The sequence below is a fragment of the Schistocerca nitens genome, chromosome 8, assembly GCF_023898315.1.
Source record: "Schistocerca nitens isolate TAMUIC-IGC-003100 chromosome 8, iqSchNite1.1, whole genome shotgun sequence".
Taxonomy (NCBI): Eukaryota; Metazoa; Arthropoda; class Insecta; order Orthoptera; family Acrididae; genus Schistocerca; species Schistocerca nitens.
Genome location: NC_064621.1, coordinates 435,761,680 through 435,780,689, shown reverse-complemented (window position 1 = coordinate 435,780,689; position 19,010 = coordinate 435,761,680). Strand labels below are relative to the sequence as shown.

Below are 19,010 nucleotides of genomic sequence, written 5' to 3'. Positions count from 1 at the left end.
TGGGAAAGCAGATTCAGCTTCAACTTTTTTTAGCTTGATGTTTCTTTGTTCAAGTCACTAGCATCAGCAGATTGTAATAGACCAGATTCAAATTCATTAATGCAAGAGAGCATGTTGCAGTCATGTGACAAGTCAAGCATGAGAACTTCTCACCAGAATGCATTACAATTAAAAAATCTGACAAATAAAATAAAAGAAATAAGCTGAGAAAAAGAATCATGTTTCAGATGATTATCAAGATAATGGAGGGACCGGACAGAGAGAAAGGAAATAGAAAATTATTTACAAGGAACACTTTTGGTGAGGGCTGGCAACTATACATGGAGGAGAGGGAAGAGAGGAGAAGGGGTGGAGGGAGGAGGTATGGGAAGGGGAGTTACTGTGTCATTTAGTTAAAAGCTATGAAAGTACTGAAGAAATTATTTGAAATGTTGTATAGGAAAGAGAAATGATTTTGTGTGAACTGCCCTTCATATAAAGTCAGATATTGACCTGAGGGATGTTACGATGATTGGTGAAGACCTGTCATTTTTATAGTGAAAGCAGGAATGAGGACAGCAAATAACAAAGTGAGTTCACAAATTGAAAATGGATCAAATCAATAAAATGCTGAAAGGAGTATTGCAGGACATAAAGAAGAAAAATTAAGAAATTTAAAGTAAAAAGTGAATCATATGGAAATCTGAATGTCAGAACTAGATTATTCAAGGAGTATGTAAGAAGATAAAACAAATAAAGAAGCAGAAGTTGCATTTACAGAGAGGATGCTGCGTAATCTTGCCATAACCGTGAAATAGATAAATGCCGTTGTGTTTCAGACCAGCTTCAGATTTCTGAATTCCTCTGTATTAATAATTTTAACTGAGTTTGGCTTAGCTATGGAATTAATGGCTAGTGTGGGATTATGGTTTTTATGTTGAAGGAAGATTCTGTTCAGCAAATGTAAAATTAAGTATCTGTGGTAGTGTAGTAAGGGAAGGTGGACAGTTTGTCAATTTCTTTAAGTATAAAGGTATGTTACAGTGCTTTGTTACTCCCAGACTCAAAGAGAATATTGTAAACTGCACAATCAAATGTTTTTCGTCAAGTCAGAAAATACTAGATAGTAATACTTTCTCATTTAAATTATGTAGAACCTGATTAATGAATTGACAAATGGTATTTGTGTCGAAAACTTAGAATAATTAATAAGCAGGTAATCTGTGAAACTGGTTGGTAATTATTATTGTCTGTCTTACTATCTTTCCTGTAAGGGAATATGACAATAGCATATTTCAGCTTGTTCAGACATATATCCCATGTCAGTGATGTACTGTATATGTCACTGAATTTATTGCATTACAAAGAACACATTTTTAGTAATTTGCTTGAGAAATTATCAAGGCTTGATATTTTATGCTATTGAAACAGTTAATTATGCTCTTAATTTCTTTGGTGGAGAATGGATTGAATGGATTTAGCTGTATGTATTTATTTTCATGTATGTTCTATTACTTTATCCCTTGAACTGTCTGTGAGTATCTGCGGAGATACTTCCAGGAAGTATTTATTAAATATGTTTACTTTATTTTCCTGAAGAGGCTTGAGGAAATGTTGTCCACAGGGGTCAAGTGAAAGTTGTTTCAACTACGTTGCAGAAGTTTTGTTGGGAAGCCCTTACACACCATCTGCATAGGCTCAGTCTCTCCCCATATTATTTCCATACTTCTGGAGCCCTGAAGAAAGATATTTGTGGCCATCGATTTGCTTTAGGCGAAGTAGTGAATGTGTGGGTATGATCAAAGTTCCATAGCCAATAACAAACATTTTTCTATGAAGGCTTTGACCCTCTTGTCTCAGTGGGATAAACATATTACCAGTTATGGTGATTTCTCTTGAAATAATAAAAAACTACTTACTTTTTTGCCATCTGTCTCATATCACTTTGACTGCTCCCCTGTACATTGGTTATGTCAGTAATCTTAATGCTTAATGTTCAGATTTAGCACTCAAGTTGACTTTGATTACTCTCAGCACACAGAAAGAAAATATTGTATCTGAATAAGCTCATACAATTATGAGGTGTGATCAAAAAGTAACAAGAATTTTTTAATTTCATCAGCTTTATACATCCAATTATCAAAATCTTTTTTATCTTGTTGGTACACATGTTTCTGACCTATATTTGCATTTTCAGTTGTTTTGAATATTTAGTTTATTGTTGACAGTCGAAAAGGTTACTTGTGTTTTTGAGTGCATGGCAAACATTTACTTTTGAAAAAAATTTATCAAAGAATCCGCATTAAATTTTGCTTGAAAAATGGAATAAGGTGGAGCACTGCATTTGATATGTTGACTGTACCTTGTGGTAAATCTACTAAGAGTAAGACAAGAGTTTACGAAACGTATAAACATTTCAAAGAGGACTGAGAAGACATTGAAGACAATGACTGTCCTTTACGCCCTAACACATCAATTACTGACGACGATATGGAAGAAATAAGGAAAATTTTTCTGGAAAATCACTGAATCACCATCAGAGAGGTTGCTGATGATGTCAGCTTATCCTCTGGCTCATGCCAGACCATTCTTTTGGATGACTTGAGCATGAAATTTGTAGTGCTAAACTCTGTTCCAAACTTGTTGAATTTTGACCAAAAATGACATCACTCAGGAATTGCTGAATTAGGTTGACACTGATCCAGAACTTCTAAAGAAGATTATAATTGGTGATGAAACATGGGTATAAGGGTATGACATCAAAACCAAGGCCCCATTGTCCCAACGGAAACTGCCTGAAGAGCCAAGCCCAGAAAATTTTCGACAAGTTTGATCACATGTAAGGTGTTTCTGACTATTTTCTTCGATTATAATGGACTAGTGCATCATGAGTTCCTACCTTATGCTCATATGCTCAATAAGGAATACTACTTTGAAGTTATGTGCCATTTGCGTGAAGAAATCGGAAGAAAATGACCAGAATAGTGGCAAAACTACTCATGGAAATTGCATCATGACAATGCTCCCACTCGCACCTCAAAGCTTGTTCATGATTTTTTGGCAAAAAACTAATTGTTATGTTGCCTCATCCTCTGTTTTCACCAGACATGGTCCCTGTGACTTCTTTCTATTCCCGAGACTGAAGAGAACCACGAAAGTATGTTGTTTTGCCACCACTGATAAGATAAAAACAGAATCACTGGAGCAGCTGAACATCACAACAAAAAGTGAGTTCTAGAAATACTTGCAAGGTTGGAAAAAGTGCTGGCACAAGTGTATTACATCTGTGGGGGATTACTTTCGGGGCAAAGTTGATGCTGACAAATAAATAAAGATTCTTTAAGAAAAACAAAAATTCCATTTACTTTTTGACCACACCTCAACAAGCCAGTTTAGACCTTAGCCAAAGGCTTTTGTTAAACATTATTTCTCATAAAATCAATCTATGTGGATACTGATAATCTCAGTATGGAGCTCATAGTTGCAATTTCGAAATTTTCTACTACTAAAGATGAATTTTAAAAAAATCTGTAGAAGCTATTTGTCTAATTCTCAAAACATTTTCCATAGTTTTGAAAGTCTCTTCAGTTTTGCTGCCTGATGCCAAAATCAACCTGATTCAATATTTCGGTGATCCAACTATTCACCATCCTCAGGAGAATGCTGCTACTGCTGATGAGTCCCATTGAGAACTGACACCAGGCTGCAAATCGACGTCCTATAGAGGCCACCATACCGTACACGACGCGTGCACCGCCTATCACGGTTGCTGCCCTCCAAGACTGGGTAGGTGCACTGCCCTTAGTAGAACGCCAGTGGCAACGTTATATCGCACTCAGGGATCATTTTTGAACACTTGGACTGGCCACACCAAAGAATGTTCTGTTTTGATATAGGATAGTACAGGATTCCACGTCCCACTGTGAGGAAACCCATTGTCTCTATTAATTAAATTATCCGCCAACCTAATTTCAATTGCCTGTTTATAGACACTGTTCCAAAAACCAGAAGTGTTGGTAATTAACACAGTTTTGTCAAATTTCATACCGTGTCCCTCATTTAAGCAGTGTTCTGACACTGTTGATTTTTCAGGCTGTTATAGCCTCATATGACGGCAGTGTTCCACAAAACTGTCATGAACCGTGCGAATCAAATGGCAGATGTAAGCCTTCCGACATTGACACCAAATTTTGTATACACTGGGTTTCCTAAGCCCCAATTCACCTTTCACAGAGCCGAGCAGTGCCCTATCTTGGAAGGTCGATGGAATACACTCTTAATGTTAAAATTCCCTGAAATTCTTTCAATCTTAAATGATATGCGCCCAACATAAGGAATAAAGGCAACCAATCTATGTTCCTCTTCATGCACCTCCGGTGATGGTCCAAACTCCATAGCCTGATGGATCCGCTTCTCAGAGTAACCATTTTCCTTAAAAACAGCCATAAAATGCGCATTTCTTGGGTTAAACTGTCCGCATCGGAAATGGCATATGCTCCGAGTACCAAAGTCTTAAGGATACCACTACATTGGTGTCGTGGATGACAACTCTTAGAATGCAGATACCAATCTGTGTACGTCAGCTTTTGGTGAACACTATGTCCCAAATTACCATCTGTTTTTTTGTATACCATAGTGTCCAAAAATGGAAGCATCCCATCACTTTCAACCTCCATGGTAAATTTAATGCAGGGATCAATAAATTTACCATGGAGGTAAATTGAAAATCTGAGAGCTTAAAGTTGGAAGATAGGGTAATTAGCAGAACAGATATTACTGACAAAATATCATGCAAGAGTAATAAGAACGGAAAGCTAAGTGCATTATACATGGTAGACATGTGAGGTGGGGGGACAAAGAAATACAAACGACTGATGACTGTAGCAATCTGGTCCCTTTAATACCACAAACCAACCAACCAAAAATACAAGGTGTAGACAACTAGAAGGGAGCAAAGAAAGGAATTGTCACTGAAAAGAAATGCTGAAACTGAAGAAATTAATGTACATTTAAGGCCAGATGGATGGTGAGAATGAAGGACATGTTCTAATGCTCATTCCCAGTAATCTCTGTCTTTCTTATTACCCTGCATTCCAACTTTAAGCTCTCGGGTTTTCAAATCTCATCAGGTGAAGTCCCCAACAGTCAGTCCTTCTTTCTCATCCCTTCTAGCAAGTCTCCCCAACCAAGGGTTGTGGGTGACTTTCCCATAATTCCAGGGGTACACAGTAAATGCTGCAAAGAAGCAAACACATTTCTGCCATTGTGCACTTGACATAAGAGAGAAGCACTTCACACACATATGTGTATGTAGGAGTCTGTGTGATTTCATGAGTGATGTCATTTTTGCTTTGTTAGTTTTGTGTAATGAATGATTCGCAAGTGAAAGTGTGTGTGGTGCAAGCAAGCAATGCCGGGTTATGCTGTTGTTGGCTGTAGTCCTCAGAATTGCAACACTAAAGATACTGAAGTAGATGCTCTTTGCTTTCCTTCACGATCCAAGTCTTCAAGAGATTTGGCTGTCGAAATGCTGTAGAAAAGACACAGAGAATGTTGCAAATGCTAGAATTTGTTCTCGTCACTTCAAAGATACTGATTACATTAGAGGCTTTATTTTGAAAATTTACAGAGAATAGAAGCTTTCAAAATGTGGTGCTACAGAAGAATGCTGAAGATTAGATGGGTAGATCACATAACTAATGAGGTGATATTGAATAGAATTGGGGAGAAGAGGAGCTTGTGGCACAACTTGACTAGAAGAAGGGATCGGTTGGTAGGACATGTTCTGAGACATCAAGGGATCACCAATTTAGTATTGGAGGGCAGTGTGGAGGGTAAAAATCGTAGAGGGAGACCAAGAGATGAATACACTAAGCAGATTCAGAAGGATGTAGGCTGCAGTAGGTACTGGGAGATGAAGAAGCTTGCACAGGATAGAGTAGTATGGAGAGCTGCATCAAACCAGTCTCAGGACTGAAGACCACAACAACAACAAATTTACAGTGGAAATGAGTGCATATGAAACATTGTATTTCCATTGTCTAATTTACCTTGTAGTAGTACCACCAGTGGTAGCACACCATGTGCAACAGAAGGAACGTTTCAGCAAAAATGAAATACGTTGTAAAATCACAGAGAACAGAATGACCTCCTCCATGCCAACCATAATTAATTCCGAAAATACAGATCATGTGAAACTCAATTTGCTCCTTTCTCACATGACATATTGAAGATGAAAGTTATATATCTGGGCAATCACGTAGCTGCAGTATTTTCCGTTTTCAGAAAAGCATTTGACTCAGTACCTCACCTATGCTTATTATCAAAAGTGTGAAATTCATGACAGGATTGAATATTTTTTAATAGGTAGGAAGCAGCAAATTACGAGAACAGTTCAATAAGTAATGCAACACATTTTTTTTCTCGGCCAATTTTGGTTGAAAAAAACCGGAACTTTCTTGTGGAATATTTTCAAACATTCCCGCTTCGTCTCGTATAGTTTCATTGACTTCCGACAGGTGGCAGCGCTGTACGGAGCTGTTAAAATGGCGTCTGTAACGGATGTGTGTTGCAAACAACGGGCAGTGATCGAGTTTCTTTTGGCGGAAAACCAGGGCATCTCAGATATTCATAGGCGCTTGCAGAATGTCTACGGTGATCTGGCAGTGGACAAAAGCACGGTGAGTCGTTGGGCAAAGCTTGTGTCATCATCGCCGCAAGGTCAAGCAAGACTGTCTGATCTCCCGCGTGCGGGCCGGCCGTGCACAGCTGTGACTCCTGCAATGGCGGAGCATGCGAACACACTCGTTCGAGATGATCGACGGATCACCATCAAACAACTCAGTGCTCAACTTGACATCTCTGTTGGTAATGCTGTCACAATTGTTCACCAGTTGGGATATTCAAAGGTTTGTTCCCGCTGGGTCCCTCCTTGTCTAACCGAACACCATAAAGAGCAAAGGAGAACCATCTGTGCGGAATTGCTTGCTCGTCATGTGGCTGAGGGTGACAATTTCTTGTCAAAGATTGTTATAGGCGATGAAACATGGGTTCATCACTTCGAACGTGAAACAAAACGGCAATCAATGGAGTGGCGCCACACCCACTCCCCTACCAAGAAAAAGTTTAAAGCCATACCCTCAGCCGGTAAAGTCATGGTTACAGTCTTCTGGGACGCTGAAGGGGTTATTCTGTTCGATGTCCTTCCCCATGGTCAAACGATCAACTCTGAAGTGTATTGTGCTACTCTTCAGAAATTGAAGAAACGACTTCAGCGTGTTCATAGGCAGAAAAATCAGAACGAACTTCTCCTTCTTCATGACAACGCAAGACCTCACACAAGTCTTCGCACCCGAGAGGAGCTCACAAAACTTCAGTGGACTGTTCTTCCTCATGCACCCTACAGCCCCGATCTCGCACCGTCGGATTTCCATATGTTTGGCCCAATGAAGGACGCAATCCATGGGACGCACTACGCGGATGATGAAGAAGTTATTGATGCAGTACGACGTTGGCTCCGACATTGACCAGTGGAATGGTACCGTGCAGGCATACAGGCCCTCATTTCGAGGTGGCGTAAGGCCGTAGCATTGAATGGAGATTACGTTGAAAAATAGTGTTGTGTAGCTAAAAGATTGGGGAATAACCTGGTGTATTTCAATGCTGAATAAAACAACCCCTGTTTCAGAAAAAAAATGTGTTGCATTACTTATTGAACTGCCCTCGTACCTTGGATGGAGAATCATTGGCATATGTAGAACCCCTATTTATGGATTCTTCCAGCGTTTCTTAGTAGAAAAGTTCCATATTTAAGGTTGAATAACAAGTAAACTGTTTTTGTTCTAATGATTTTTGTTTATTTGTAACTAGTTTTTGGCTTCTTGGGCCATCTTCAGGAAACAACAGAATAGCATCTGCAAGGGGCACTAATTCTTAGGTAACCAAACATTATAGGCAAAGATACAATCCACTTTCACAGAATGTTGTGCACCAAACTTCTTGGTTTATTTTTAGTTTTTTTTTCAAATTACATTTTACACTGTGGACAATATTAAACACAATAAATAATTAAAATACGCAGCATTAAAGTATTGCAAGTTATATGGTTATGATGATATAGTTTGAGACTCATGGGAGTTGTGACATTGGTTGACAACTGTCTAACTGAGCACTGCTCACTCATGTTGTGCAACAAACATTTTTTAAATTGTAAATTACAGTTAATGCAATAGACAATATTAAACACAGTACATGATTGAAATACAGAATATTACATTATTACAAGGTATACTGTTGTAATGTTGATTACAGCAAAGCATTCGATACTCTCGAACACCCAAACATACTTCAAGCACTAAGAAACCAAGGAGTAGAAGCAAAATACATCAAATTACTAAGAAACATTCAAAACCACAGCTTCGCTAGAGCTGAAACCGAAAAGACAGGTGAACCTTTCCGCGTGGAAAGAGGAGTTAGACAAGGGGATCCAATCTTCCCAAAACTATTTACCTGCATGCTGGAGGACATATTCAGGAAACTAAAATGGAATAAGAAAGACTGAATATGCCTCAACAGCAAGAGACTAACAAATTTGAGGTTTGCTGATGACATAGTCCTCTTTGCCAAAACTGCAGTGGAACTGCAATCAATGCTCCAGGAGCATAACACACAAAGCAGGATGGCATTACTCATAATGAACAAATCTAAAATGAAAGTAATGACAAATGGATTAGAAACCCCAATATATCTTGAAGGAACGGAACTAATGTATGCATCACAATACACATACCTAGGCCAAATAATTTCCTTTAACAACAAAATGGAGAAAGAAATAAAACGAAGAGTTTCCTTAGCTTGGAAAGCTAGACAGAACTCTGAATAGGAGGCTCAAAATGGAGGCACTCAAAAGATGCATTTTTCCAGTGTTATTATATGGATGTCGACATGGGCTTTCAAAGCCAAAGAGAGAAACACTCTACAGGTATGCCAAAGGAAAATGCATTTCTCTGAAAGGCAGTATATCGAACACCTCAATACACAAGATGTCAGCAACAATAGACATAGCGCAACAGACTACTAAGACCAAATGGAAATGGGGCGGCCATGTGGTGAGGCTGCAAGATGACAGATGGATGGCACGAGCTACCACATGGGACCCGTACAATGGTGAGAGACTCTTAGGAAGACCAAGACGCAAATGGTTGGACTTATTCAGAAAACAAGCAGGAAGACAGTGGACCAGTGTAGCCAGAAACAGAAAGGAGTGGAAACAACTAAAACTGCAACTAAGTGATCAAGTGTAATTCAATGTGTAGTGTTTATTAAGTGCGGTACCCTCTTATGCGGACTAGCCCACTGCGTTGAGTCTTTAAAAGCAGCTACCCCTACTTGTAGGAGGCCTTTGCCCTCAATGGGACAGCAAAGGATATTTTCATTCATTCATTTTCACTCAGTCGTTTCATTCATTCATTCATTCAATATTAAAGTTTGTAAGGTAAGCAAGGTAAGGAATATGGGATTCTATTGTGTTTTAATTTTGTGTAGAAGTATGTGCATCACGTGAAGCTTGAAAATTGGGGTGTTCTCCACTGTAACTGATCATTTAGAACCAACTAGGGATTTTAAGCTAAATGTTTGTTTATGTCAAGTGGTTCTAACAGAGTTGGATTTATTCCTTTTTTGGATATATGTAGCACTTATGTGTGGACTGGTATCTGTATCCAACCTTCAGTATATGTTTGGTAAGTGTAGAGACTGACTTATGTAATCTTCAGCTGCATTCATGTTCGATCAGCCTAGTTTCTATAGCCTTGCCTGTGTGGCCAATATACAATTTGTTGCAATCATTGCAAGTGATTTTATAAACACCACTGTTACTTAATAAATCTGCTTTGTCCTTGCTGTTGAATAAGATGTGAGCTGTAGTGCCTCTTACATAACGTGAAGTTTTACAAGTTTTAAGAGTTTGGTTAATTTGTTGGAAAGCTTTCCTAAATATGAGATAGTACACCAGTTGGTTTTAAATATGACTGTTACTGCAGGGCGGCATTCACATAGGGCAGCATTTTTCTTCTTTTTGTATGTCCATCCTGGTCTTGGGGACCATGGCTGTTCACTATTGTAAGAAAATGAAACGCTTACAGCCATCCTTATAGTCTTATTTATTGTGTAGGTTTCTTCTTTGTTTCTTATGTAGAATGTTGTCAATTAACAGAGGGTTACAGCCATTGTTAGATACAATACATTGAACGGTATCTATTCTATTTTTAAATTGTGTTTTGACCATGGTATACATGTAAGACATGGTGAAATGGAAGGCAGCGTGTTTGTGTGCTGTTAGGTTTATTGGACAAGAGCATATCACAGTGTCTGTAGTTGTGGGGCTTTTTGTAAATTTTGAAACTGTGTGTATTTTTACACTGAGGCCTATGAAGTTGATGGATTTTTCACCAATCTCCATGGTGAACTGTATGTCTTTGTGTTGAGTTTAGGTGTTCTAGGAATGTGTTCAGATGTCTTTTGGTACCAGTCCACAGACATGAGTTTAGGTGTTCTAGGAATATGTTCAGATGTCTTTTGGTACCAGTCCACAGACAGAGTACATCATCTACCAATATTTGATATTATCACTAAGAATTTAATTTTAGGAACTGTTTTTCAAAATGGTCCACAAAAATTTCAGCTAGAAGAGGACTGAGGGGAGACTCTATTGCCAAGCCATCTAGCTGTGTGTATAGAGTATGTTATGTTATGTGGTTTACTCATCTCATTACATACAATTTTCAAATCATTTGATTTGATGTACAGGAGACATGTCAAGGTTTACAAAAAAAACTTTTTTCACTTTTTTAAGAGAAATACAAAAGTTTACATTATATTTTACATTTCTAAGTTACAGCTACACATGTACATAAAATAATAAATGTATTACAATCCCTGTGTTCAGATTGTGAAGCTGTCCTCAATGAATTCATCGACAGAATAATAACACTTTTCCACCAGGAGAATAAAGAGCAATTTTTTCAGTGAACCAATCTCCATTTTAAATATATTACTGCCTTTTATTTTATTGAAAATTTTTAACCCCATATACTCTGGCGTTTGGGCATAAAGTTTTAAACGATGTGTTGGAAGTTTGAAGTTGTCTCTGTGGTGAGTGCTGTAGTTGTGGTCAAAACGGAAATTGTCTAGTGTATGTTGATTTCTATATAGGAACACCACAATCTCATATATGTAAAGTGAGGGGATAGATAGTACTTTTAAATTTTTTAACAGTGGTTGACAGGATTCCCGTTTTTTTGCAACACACATGTTTCTAATTACTTTCTTTTGTAAACTAGGAGCCTAGTGACATTTGCTGAATTTCCCCAGAAGATTATGCCATAACGAATAACTGACTCAAAGTAGCAGTGATAAACTATCTTTCTGGTATCCATGTTTGTGGCACCTGACAAAATACACATTTCAAATGCTAAGTTGTTCAGTTTATTTGCTAAGTAATCTATGTGTACCTTCCAATTTAAATTTTTGTCAAGATTTAGGCCTAAGAACTTCACGTGGTTTGCTTCTGTGATATCCTGATCATTGCAAGTTATCTTTATTTCATTCCTTTCTACTGATTTAGCTTCAAATTGTATCATTTTGGTTTTAGTTACATTTAGTTTTAGTCCATTTTGATAGAACCAAGATTCAAGTTTTTCTAAAGTATTTTTGGCTTTTTCTGGAATATTTTCAGATACCTCATTTTCAATTATAACTGATGTATCATCAGCAAATAAGACTGAATGAACATCAATAGCAAGTGGTAGGTCATTTACGTAATAAAGAAACAGATAGGGACCCAATATCGAACCTTGTGGGACTCCTTGGGGAACTGTTTTCCAGTCTGATGAATAATTGGTTCCATTTGAAGTTAAAATTACTCTTTGTTTCCTACCTGACAGGTAAGAGCTAAACCATTTTAAAGCAGTGTCTCTGATTCCATACATCTGTAATTTGTGGAGGAGTAATGCATGGTTCACTGAATCAAAAGCTTTAGTCAGATCACAGAATATACCTGTGACCTTTCTACCTTTATCTAATGTGGAGCATATTTTTTGGATAAACTCATTTATAGCATTCGCAGTGCTTGTACCCTGTTGGAATACGAACTGGTTTTTAAAAATTATATCATTTACAGTAAGAAAGTTATTTATTTGTTTTGCTGCAATCTTTTCAAACACTTTAGAGAAGACCGGCAAGAGAGAGATAGGGCGGTAATTCCCCATATCTTCTGTCGATCCTTTCTTGAATAGAGGTTTGATCTCACCATATTTCAATACCTCTGGAAAGCATCCCTGTTCATAAGATTGATTTATAATAGTTGACAGTGGTTGGGAAATAATATCGTACACATACTTGATTACAGATGTTGTTATTTCATCCCACCCATGTGAGGTTTTGTTTTTTAGAGACAATATTTCCTTTTCCACATCCCTTAGGGTTATTTTTTCAAATTGTTTAAAAGATGTGTTCTGGCTGTTTTCCAAATTTTTGATGCCCTGATAGAATGTCATATCCACATCCGATCTTACTACGTTTAGGAAGAATTCATTGAAACAACTTGACATCTGAACAGGGTTTACTATAATTTCATTTTCATGTCTAATTTTCAAAATCTCATGAATTTTTACTTTGGCTCCTAGTTCAGACTGAACAACTGACCACACTGCTTTTGTCTTATTTCTGTGTTCTCGTATGAATTTGTTATTTGCCATTTTTTTAGCTGCCGCTACAACTTTCCTAAATACAGCTTTATACTGTTTGACATAAATAACAAAATCTGGATTTCTGTTTGATTTTAACTCATTGTGGAGCTCTCTCTTTCTGGCACTAGAGATCTTTATTCCTGTTGTAATCCATTTGAGTTTATCATTAACTTTCTTTTGCTTATATCTATGAGGAAATGATTCATTAAATACCTCTAAGAAAAAATTTAAGAATTTGTCATAGTTTATCGAGCTTGAACTATTGTAGTCTACAGGCCAGCTTATTATACTTAATTTACTGCAGAATAAATCCATTTTACTTTTACTGAGATCCCTTTTTATACACACTTCTGGAGGCTTTAGGTTATTTGCTTTTGGGAGCTCAATAAACAGAGCTGTGAAAATTATTTTGTAGTAACAACAAAATTATTTTCAGTTTGAAGATACTCTATACAATATATAATTTTGTAATAACGAACTGGACTAAGGAGTTGCAAAGAAGGGCAGCACGAATAGTCACAGGGTTGTTCAACGCATGGGAGGGTGTCATGAAGATGCTGAAAGAAATAAACTGGCGGACACTTGAAAACAGATGCACACTGCCCCGTGAAAACCTACTCAGAAAGTTTCTAGAACCAACTTGAAATGACGGATCTAGGAACATATTATGAGTCCCTATGTATTTTTCCCATGGGGATCATGAAGACAAGATTGGATTAATTATAGTATGCAAAGATGCATTTAAGCAGTCACTCTTCCCACAATTCATTATGTGAATGGAATGGGAAAAAGCCCTAACAATTGGTACAGTGAGACATGCCCACAGCCATGCATTTCAGTGGTTCACAGAGAATAGATTTAGACATAGATGTAAATGTAGGAAATCTTTCACCACAGAAGAAGGCTGCTGCTAAATGTACAGCACAGGAGAAGCTATTTGTAATAATTCAGACAAAGCCAGTTTACAGAATTCCATAGTGACTTTATACCAAAGAAATGCTCACCTTAAAAATGTGGATGAAACTGCAAGTATGTAATAAAGATCTTTGTAGTCAGTCGTCATGAAGAAAGTAATAAGAATTCACTTGTATGTCGGGAGGACGACGGTTCAATCCTGCCTTCAGCCATCCTGATTTAGGTTTTCCGTGATTTCCCTAAATCACTCCAGGCAAATGCTGGGATGGTTCCTCTGAAAGGGCACGGCCGCCTTCCTTCCCTATCCTTCCCTAATCCGATGAGACCGATGACCACGCTGTCTGGTCTCCTTCTCCAAAAACAACCAATCACTTGTATCTCACGAAATTAATTGAATACTGGTCAAAATATTTTCACTCTGTCAAATCGGATATTTGTTATAGAGTCAAAATGGGCTTGATGGGTCAAAGAGTACATATCCAAGTTTAGTACTTAATGCATCACTGCACAAAAAAATTACAATTTTCTCAGTGAAAAAACTTGGATAACCTGTACCTGCAGTGTCAGTCTTGTGTTCTTGGATGAATCGTAGTTTCAGTTGCCAGTTAGGGATTTTGAATCATGTTTTAACTGTTGTTGTTGTTGTTGTTGTTGTTGTGATCTTGAGTCCAAAGATTGGTTTGATGCAGCTCTCCATATTACTATATCCTGTTCAAGGCTCTTTATCTCCGAGTATCTACTGCAACTTACATTCCTCTGAATCTGCTTACTGTGTTCATCTCTTGGTCTCCTTCTATGATTTTTACCCCCCACATTTCCCTCCAGTACTAAATCGGTGATCTTTTGATGCCTCAGAATGTGTCCTACCAACTGGTCCCTTCTTTTAGTCAGGTTATACCACAAATTTCTCTTCTCCCCAATTCTGTTCAGTACCTACTCAGTAGTTACATGATCTACCCACCTAATCTTCAGTATTCTTCTGTAACGCCACATTTCAAATGCTTGTATTCTCTTCTTATCTAAACTGTTTATTGTCCATGTTTCACTTCCATGCATGACTACACTCCATAGAAATATTTTCAAAAAGGACTTCCTCGCACTGAAATCCGTACTCAGTTTTAACAAATTGCTCATCAGAAATACTTTTCTTACTGTTGTCAGTCTACATTTTATATCCTCCCTACTTTGCCAACATCAATTCTAATTTGCTTCCCAAATAACGTCTAATTTCCTAATCTAATTCCTTCAGCGTCACCTGATTTAATTTAACTACATTCCATTATCCTCATTCTGCTTTTGTTGTTGATCAACTTATCTCCTCCTTTCAAGGTACTGTCCATTCCGTTCAACTGCTCTTCCAAGTCCTTTGCTGCCTCTGACAGAATTACAATGTCATTGGCAAACCTCAAAGTTTGTATTTCTTCTCCCTGGATTTTAATTCCTATTCCACATTTTTCTTTTGTTTCTTTTACTGCTTGCCCACTATACAGACTGAATGACATTGATAAGCTACAACCCTGTCTCACTCCCTTCTCAACCACTGCTTCCCCGTCGACTCTTATAACTGCCATATGGTTTCTGTACAAATTGTAAATAGCCTTTCACTCCCTGTATTTTATCCCTGCCACCTTCAGAATTTGAAAGAGAGTATTCCAGTAAACATTGTCAAAAGCTTCCTGTAGGTCCACAAATGCTATATATGGAGGTTTTTCTTTCCTTAACCTATCTTCTATGAGAAGTCGTAGGGTAAGTATTGCCTCGTGTGTTCCTACATTTCTCTGAAATCCAAACTGATCTTCCCCGAGGTCGGCTTCTACCAGTTTTTCCTTTCTTCTGTGAAGGATTTTTGTTAGTATTTTGCAGCGATGACATTAAACTGATAGTTTGGTAATTTTGACACCTGTCAGCAGGATTCTTTGGATTTGGGGATGTTGTAAATAGATTAGCTAATTAAAATTGTTTCTAAAAAGAAGGCATTTCTATAATGTTTTCAATTAAAGTGACTGTGTCCCTCTATTAGTTGCAGTTCTTTTAAACTTGTGATGCATACAAAATAAAAATAAGCATTATACAGAGCTTTTTTACGTGGTAAAACTTTTCTTCATTTCGGCCATTTACTTTGACAGAAAATTGTAAAAACGGATTATACTTTGCATTTTTTTTTCTTTTTGCATGTTTCAATTCGATAGGTAAATGATTTTTTTTTTTTTTTAAAAAAAAAGAAAAGAATCTGCAGTGCATATTGAAAAGCTGGACAAGTTACAGAATGTAGCAGTAACATTCTAGCAGTAGCAGAATAGCAACTTACAATTAAGTATTTCAGTAGGAACTAAAACATGCTACAAGTACACTGCATAAATGAGTGGCCTCCATGTTACAGCACTGTTCACAAGGCAGCCAACAGCAACACAGAATGCTTATGCCCAACCTTATCTTTCTATGGACCTTGACATAACTCTCCGCTTTTCTTAAACCTCACCAGTCCTCTTCCTTCATATCTCTACCTTCCCATTCAACCCTTCTGCCAGGAGGAGGAGCCACTGGCTCCGAAAGCCTGTAAATATCCTTAACTTATATACATTTTCCCCTGCTGCCACTTGGTGAGTAAATTTTTTTTATCTATCCATTTATATTATGTTTTCAAAAATTGTTTATTTTTGCTGATGTGAAATAATTGAGGGTGTTACATTTAGAAGTAGAAGGCATGCACAGAACAAAACAGCATCTTCATAATAATCATTGTAGGTGCACCATAGGCTTCAATACTGGGTCTACTCTTGTTCTTCTTACATAAAAATGAGCTGCCATCATATATCCAAAGAAACAGTAATAGTTCACTTTTCTGCTGGTGTAGGTATTATAATCAGACCTAATTGAGAATGATAAAAACTTAAAAATATAAATACATTTTCTTGAATATTATAAACTGTCTCTTTATAAGTGGACTGTCACTGCACCTAGATAAAAACATGCAATTCTGTACAGCACAAAGCCTGTCCTCACCATTAGAAATTATGCTTGAAGGAAAATCAGTAAGTGGAACACAATATTCTGAATTCTTCAGTGTTTATAGTGAGCCCACAAATGCTTTTACAAAATTTCAAGAACCGTTATTGAATGAGTAACTATTCACTACTGTAGGGATCACAATTGCTAATTATGGTGCACTAAGAGCCATTTAAGCTGTAATTCTTACTGTGCTTTACCTGCAAATCAAGTGGGAAGAAGCCGTAATGTGTGGTACAATGGGTAATATCCTCTGCCATACATTTCACAGTGGTTTGCAGACTATCTACATCTACATCTATACTGTTTGAATCATTTTGGAGTGTAAGGCAGGGGGTACATCCCACTGTACCCGTTATTAGAGCTTTTCCCATTCCATCCTCATATGGAGTGTGGGAAAAATGATTGTTTAAATGCCTCTGTGCATGCTGTAATTGATCTAAACTCACCCTCATGACCCCAGTGGGAGCAATATGTGGGGATTGTAATATATTCCTTAGTCATCATTTAAAGCCAGTTCCTGGTACAATGTCAGTAGACTTCCTTGGGATAGTTTCCATCTATCATCAAGAGTCTGCGAATTCTTTTCTTTCAACATGCTGGTGACAATCTCCCTTGGGTCAAATAAACTTGTGACCACTCATGCCGCCGTTCTCTGTGTACTTTCAGTATCCCCTTCAGTCCTATTTGGTATGGGTTCCACACATATGAGCGTTATCCTAGGAAGGATCACATGTGATTTGTAAGCAATCTCCTTTGAAGACTGATTGCACTTGCCTAGTATTTTACCAACAAACCAAAGTCTGCTACCTACTTTACCCAGGACTGAGCCTACGTGATCGTTCCTCTTCATGTCCCTATCAAGTGTTACACCCAAGTATTTGTGTGAGTTTACAGATTCCAATTGTCACTCAGTTGTATTGTATTCATAGGATACTATTTTTGTGAAGTGCGCAATTTTACATTTTTGAACATTTAACGCAATTTGCCAGTCATTGCACCACTTTGAAATATTATCCAGGTCTAACTGAATATTTGTACAACTTCATTGAGACTGTACTTTACTGTAGATAACTACATCATCTGCAAAAAGTCTGAGGTTACTATTAATATTGTCCGCAACATCATTAATACATAACATGAACAGTGAGGAACCCAACACACTTCAGTGGGTTACACCTGAAGTTACTTCTGCATCTGTCAGTCCAAGATAAGATGCTGCATACTCCCTACCAATATGGATGTATATGTAGGTAAGAATCTGCTATGGAAGTCACATTTTATAGATCATCTTAAACAACTAAGTTCTGTGTCAATTACATAACACATGATAGCAAACTTTGGAGATGAAAATGTCAAGAACATTGACCAGCTTTTCCTACTTTCTTCCATTGAGGTTTTCTAGCGTCATATTATGGAACAACTCTGCATTGAGGAAGAAAGTGTTTCAAGTACAAAAGTGTGTATTAGGGTTAATATATGGTGTCCACTCTAGACCCTTTTATAGACAGCTCTTTAAACAGTTGCACATGCTGACAGTAACATCACATTACATTTACCCCTTTTGGAATTTTTCTGTCAATAATTAATCACAGTTTGAACACATTAGTAACATTCATGAACATGGTACTAGAAGGAGAAATGATTCACACTGTCCAATACTTATTCTTAGTGTGGCACAGACAGAAGTGATGAATACAGATACAAAATTATTTGGATACTTACCCAGTGATGTGAAGAATCTTGTAGACAGTAAAATAAACTCCAAACATATATTGAAATTATTTCTGCTGTATAACTCAGTCTGCTTTTAGAAAACATAACTCTAAGGTTTGTGTGTGTGTGTGTGTGTGTGTGTGTGTGTGTTTGTGTGTAAAGAGAGAGAGAAGGGGGGGGGGGGGGGGAGAGAAAGGAGTGTAAATAACAATATGTAAGAGTATATCAAATAAAACAAATTAAAGGTACCTTAAGATTAATGTCAAAAGAACCATTTAAGAACCATATTAATCCATATAAGTGTGTATCTATCATGAGTCAAAACTGGTAATAAAACACTGATTGTAAGTTTTGGTTTTCAGACACATTGGAAGCTTAAGTTTGAAAGTCTGTTTAGTTTACCAAAAGCACTCAAAGGAATTTTTACATTCTTCTGTTTATCTTCTTTCTTGTCTGTCCACTCATTGTCTTTAACTGCACTAAATACAAAAACTCATCAACTGGTTCTCTGACTTCATTGTTAACATGTACAGTTTTCTTTTGAATTTGTTTTTTGTACATTATTTAAGTCTTATTATAGTTGATTTTCAGGCCTACTTTCAAACTTGCTCTATAAAGTTCTTACATTTATTGCTGAGCCGCACGGGA

General features: G+C 37.4%; 1 protein-coding gene across 3 annotated transcripts in view; it reads left to right on the top strand.

Moving 5' to 3' along the window:
• Positions 1 to 19,010, top strand: part of LOC126199378 (protein ABHD18) — a 211,304-nt gene that overhangs the window by 86,714 nt on the left and 105,580 nt on the right. The window lies entirely within an intron of this gene.